This window comes from Saccopteryx leptura, chromosome 6 (assembly GCF_036850995.1).
Source record: "Saccopteryx leptura isolate mSacLep1 chromosome 6, mSacLep1_pri_phased_curated, whole genome shotgun sequence".
Lineage (NCBI taxonomy): Eukaryota > Metazoa > Chordata > Mammalia > Chiroptera > Emballonuridae > Saccopteryx > Saccopteryx leptura.
Window position 1 is genome coordinate 24,765,871 of NC_089508.1, and position 5,607 is coordinate 24,771,477.

Consider the following 5,607-nt stretch of genomic DNA (forward strand, 5'->3'; position numbering starts at 1 on the left):
TTTTATTTATTTATAAAGATTTGATTTATTAATTTACAGGATGTGAGGCGTGAGAAATATCAACTCATAGTTGCTGCTTTTTAGTTGTTCGTTGCTTGCTTGTTGCTTGTCATATGTGCCTTGACCGGGCAAGCCCAGGGTTTTGAACCTGCAAACTCAGTATTCCAGGTCAATGCTCTATCCACTGTGTTACCATAGGCCAGGCTATTTATTATTATTATTATTATTATTATTATTATTATTTTAATTTTTATTAAGTGAGAGGCAGGGAGGCAGAGAGACAGACTCCTGCATGCTCCCAACCGGGATCCACCTGGCAAGCCAACTAGGGGGTGATGCTCTGCTGATTTGGGGACACTGCTCTGTTGCTCCAAAGGAGCTATTTCAGCACCTGAGGTGAGGCCATGGAGCCATCCTCAGTGCCCGGGGCCAAATTGCCTGAACCATTTGAGCCATGGCTGCAGGAAGGGAAGAGAGTGGGGGGCGTGGAGATGCAGATGGTCTCTCCTATGTGCCCTGACTAGAAATCGAACCCAGGACTTCTACAAGCCAGGCTGAAGCTCTACCGTTGAGCCAACCGGCCAGGGCCCAGGCTATTTTTTTTTAAAGACTTTATTTATTCGTTTTTAGAGAGAGGAGAGGGGAGGTGGTGGGGGGAGGAACAGGAAGCATCAACTCCCACATGTGCCCTGACCAAGCAAGCCCAGGGCTTCGATCCAGCAACCTCAGCATTCCAGGTTGACATTCTTATCCACCGCGCCACCACAGGTCAGGCGGGCCCAGGCTATTTTATTTTTTAACAACCCATTTGCTCATGCTGTTTTGTAACCTGCTTCCCCCCACCAATTATATATCTTGAACATCTTTTCAGGTCATTACATATTCTTCTACCAAGAAATGTCAGTCCTGGCCAGTGGCTCAGTGGATAGAGTGTCAACCCAGCATATGGATGTCCTAGGTTCAATTCCCGGTCAGGGCACACAGGACAAGCAACCATCTGCTTCTCTCCCCCGCCCTCTCCCCCTTCTCTCCTTCCCCTCCCACAGCCAGTGATTCCATTGTTTCGAGCATCGGCCCGGGCGCTGAGGACAGCTCAGTTGGATCTCATTCTGGTACTTGAACATCGGTCCCGGATGGGGTTGCTGGGTGGATCCCAGTCAGGGTGCAGGCAGGAGTCTGACTCTATCTCCTCTCCTCTCACCTAAAAAATAAGAAGAAGAAGAAGAAGGAGGAGGAGGAGGAGGAGGAGGAGGAGGAGGAGGAGGAGGAGGAGGAGGGAGAAGAAGGAGAAGGAGAAGGAGAAGGAGAAGGAGAAGGAGAAGAAGAAGAAGAAGAAGAAGAAGAAGAAGAAGAAGAAAAGGAGGAGGAGGAGGAGGAGGAGGAGGAGGAGAAAGGAGAAGAAGAAAGAAATGGCAATGGCTTCCCAGTATTCTATAAATAAACCATGGTTTATTTAACCAGTCTATTGATTGCTGCACATTTTGTACCTCATTTTTGACCTTGTTTGAATCCTGGCTCTCTACTTAATAGCTGTGTGATGTCAGGAAAGTTGCCTCCTCTTTCTGAGCCTTGGATTTTTCATCTGTCCATTGAGTCTTCTAATGCTCCATGCCCTTGGGCATTGCTTTGAAGCTCCCGCAGTGGTGTGTGACGTGGTGTTTGGCACAGTGCCTTGGCACGTCCCCCAAACTGTTTTCTCAATGTGACTCTTTATCCTTTTCTCTGCTGCACTTTCTTCCGCTCATTCAACAGCTCACGGTTCATCTTGGCCACCCTGGAAGATTGCCTCAGGGTCTTCCCGTGACTGTCATTCTCAGTGTATAAATCTGCCTCCTGGCTGGCCAGGCTCCTGTCTGTCTCCTTGTTGCAGGAATGAGAGCTTATTATGGACTCTGGGCTGGAAATTAATGCCCGGTGGGACTGGACTAAGATGACCAGGCTAGCTGCTTCCATGGCTAAGACAGGATCAGGTCAGATCTCTTAGGGAAGAGCCTCTGGCAGTTCCTGTGATATGAATTTCCTGGGCCAGCAGAAATGACTGTCCATTCACTTCTTCCAAGGTGAGTGAAAAGGGCTGCTCAGGTCCCTGGGCCCATGACATGGGCTATGTGTTCCCACCTTGATGGCCAGAGATGTGACCATCCTGGACAGCGTCCGTGGTCCAGGAGCCTTGCACACCTGCCGTGGCCATTCTTTCCCGGGCCGTCCCTAGGTGAAGGTCTGAGCGTGCCTGTCCTGCACCAGCTGGAGGAGCCCTCTTTCTCCAGCCGGGCCTCCCACGGCCAGCACCCATTTCCACGGCAGAAGGACATGCCCAGGCCTAAGCTCCTGGTTCTGAAAAGGCCTTTCAGCCAAGCTGTCTTCTTTCAACATCTAGAACGCAGGCCCTCGATAACTCAAGTAGGAAACTTGAGTTCAGGCCTGTGTGGACATGCACACGCACATGCATTTCCTCCCTGTCCTCCCACACTTACTCTCTCAGGCACGCCCACACGCACTCACACATTCTCACACACACACCTGCGTGCACACACAACCACCCTAGGCAGGTGTCAGACAGCATAAATCAATCTCACCCAGCTTGGGTTTTTGGTCGTGATGTCCTGAGGACAAGAAGAGAACAGGATTTGAAAGACCCCTGCTGCCGGACCACAGTCTGTCTCCTCATCTCCTCTAATTATGACTCCATAGGTCAGCTCTCGATTTCCTGTACCCTGGAGGGGTGAGGGAGAAGGGGCCCTCCTTGCAAACCAGAAGTGAGACAGCGGCCTGCCCACTGTGACCCCCGTCTCTGACTAGCTGACCACGAGCAGGGCTCTGAAGGGGCTAAGATGCTCTTACCTCCTCCTGACCCTCATGATAAGTGAGGGGCTCAGAGTGCTGGGACGGGTGAGGAAAGGTCGTGGGAGAGAAGACCCGGTGGGGGGCAGGTGTGGCCTTGGGAAGAAGGCAGGAAGGCAGATGGGCCTCCAAGTACTGAGAGAATCTCATCAGACAAGGCGTAAACACCTGTCCCCCGACAAAGTTCAGGAACAATACAGAATCAGTGTAGAGATCCTTACAATCGAATGTAACTTACGTTTGTGAGGGCCTACTGTGTGCTAGGCACCGTCAGAGGATGCCAAAAAGAGGAAAACATCTCCTGGGTTCTGTCCTCCCTAAAGCAGAGCTGCTGCTCACGGGGGTCACATTGCCTTCTACTTTCTTTCTGAGACAGGCTTTCTTAAGTGGTGTGGTCAGCACCCCTCACTGCCACTCAGGGAGTTCTCACCAGTGCCCATCAGTGTGGTGAAGGACCCCGGGTCAGCAGGAAGCACAGTGTGACTGGGTTACTACTGCTCTCTGCCATCTGCGACTCACCCTGAAGGGACACTGACAGATGCTGGGCTCTGTCCTTTAACCAAGTGGCTTTGGCGGTTGCCCTTTGTGAATATTTTTAACTGTTTCTCTCTCTCTTGTATACATTGGTTCTTCACTCGGGGTGATTTTGTCTGCCATGGACATGTGACAATGTTAGTAACGTTTCTGGTTGACACAATGGAGGGGGGGGTGCTACTGGCATCTGGCGGGTAGAAGGGGGCCAGCAAATGTCCTGCAGTACACAAGACAGCTCCCCACAACAAAGAACTAATGGCCCCAAATGGCATTGTGCTGAGGTAGAGAAACCCTCTGGTAACATGTCAGCTCTGGCTGAGATTATTATGTTCCTCTATTGCATCTCTCTCTGTTTCTAATGTGGGATTTCCAACCCATTGTAGGCCAAGAAACCGGTTAATCAAGCTTGCCAGAACTGGTTCCTAAGAGTGACTAGATGCAGAATCCAGCCCCATGGGCTACTGTGAGTCAAGTGCATGAGCTCCATAAGCCTGACTTAGGCTGAGGTGGGGCTCAGTGACTCTAACAAAGGTGGGGAGGTGCCAGCCACAGGGGTCCTGGGCCTTCAAGAGTGGTGTCCAGACACCAAGAAGAGACTCTGGTGCCTGAAGGGCAGCTCCCTCCCTCCTGGTTCCACTCTGGCCTGCCTCTCCTCTTTGGTTTCTGCCTATTCTATTTGGCCAGTGGGTCCCGACATCTTTGGCTTCTGTGCCCCAGTGCTCCAATTCACAGCCACCGCCATGCCTTACTCTGCTCGGAGATTTGGCTCCTCTTGGCCCTCACCCTGCAGCCAGGCAGATGCAACAATGGGCTCCTTTCCTCTTTCTAGGTGTTCCACAGTGTGGGATGGATGGCAAGGGGGTCGCACTGGTGACCTCCAGGTCAACGAGGCTTCGCCATATTTGGGAATGCACTACGTATATGGTGTGCCAACACTGTTCTCGGCTCGGGCTTGCTCATTCCAAATTTTTAAGGACTTCTTTGGTTGTCAGTGATGGAAATGAACTCCGGCTGAGCTAAGCTAAGCAAAACAGAAAATCTATTTTTATTGGAAAGACCCCAGAAGTATCTCAAGAATTCCAGGACGGGTCTGTCACTGGGTCTCAAGGATGCCCTGAAACCAGGGACAGGAACCTGTGGGAGCACAGAGTCCTTCCTACCCTCTGCCCTCTGCTTCCTGCCTCTCCTTCCCCATCTGTCGCTCTGCTTTCTGGGATGTGGAGCACTCAGGGTAGAAAACCCAGTGGAAACAACAGCAGCTGGGCTGGCATGTCCTCCATTCAGAGGAGCAACCTGTCTGGGCTGGAACCTGTTGGTTCTGACTCAAAATTCCTGGGGAAGGACTGCAATTGTAGGTATGCAAATAAATCCCTAGGTATCCAGGGTGACATTTATCTTTTCTTTTTTTCTTTTTTTTATTTTTCTGAAGCTGGAAACGAGGAGAGACAGTCAGACAGACTCCTGCATGCGCCCGATCGGGATCCACCTGGCACGCCCAACAGGGGGTGACGCTCTGCCCACCAGGGGGCGATGCTCTGCCCCTCCGGGGCGTCACTCTGTTGCGACCAGAGCCACTCTAGCACCTGGGGCAGAGGTCAAGGAGCCATCCCCAGTGCCCGGTCCATCTTTGCTCCAATGGAGCCTCGGCTGCGGGAGGGGAAGAGAGAGACAGAGAGGAAGGAGAGGGGGAGGGGTGGAGAAGCAGATGGATGCTTCTCCTGTGTTCCCTGGCCGGGAATCAAACCCGGGACTTCTGCATGCCAGGCCGACGCTCTACCACTGAGCCAACCAGCCAGGGCCAGGGTGACATTCATCTTGATGGCCAAGACAGGACACTGAAAGAGAGCTTGTCAGAGACGCAGAGGGAGAGCTCCAGTTTTCGGTGGTGAACTCTGACTGGCTGGGCTGGGTTGAAAGCAGAGGCATTCTGTAGGTCAAGTCTGCGATGAAGAAGGCCTGGCTAAATTCTCCTCCAGCCCACACACTTCTAGGAGAAATCACTACAGCTCCAATCCCCACGGAGGTCCCTCTCTGAGGAGGAAACTGTAGCACTGAGTGGGGACATCCAGGACAGCGGAACAGACAGTGCCCGGTGTCCACCGGCGAGAGGGCGTGGCTAACTGCCAGGAAAAGCTAGAGGAGGGAACCACATTTGAACTGAGCCTCGAAGGATGGAGGAAACATCTGGTTGGCTGACCCAGAGAAGAAGGACATGCCTGAGCTCATGGGAAG

The 5,607-nt window shown here is 52.2% G+C and overlaps 1 long non-coding RNA gene across 1 annotated transcript; it reads left to right on the forward strand.

Annotated features, from left to right (window-relative positions):
* Nucleotides 1–1,737: 1,737 nt before the first annotated feature.
* On the forward strand, nucleotides 1,738–4,743 carry LOC136376735 (uncharacterized). The gene is made up of 3 exons (XR_010746240.1): nucleotides 1,738–2,060; nucleotides 3,759–3,838; nucleotides 4,205–4,743. It is a non-coding gene; the product is annotated as an uncharacterized lncRNA (long non-coding RNA).
* The last annotated feature ends 864 nt before the right edge of the window (nucleotides 4,744–5,607 follow it).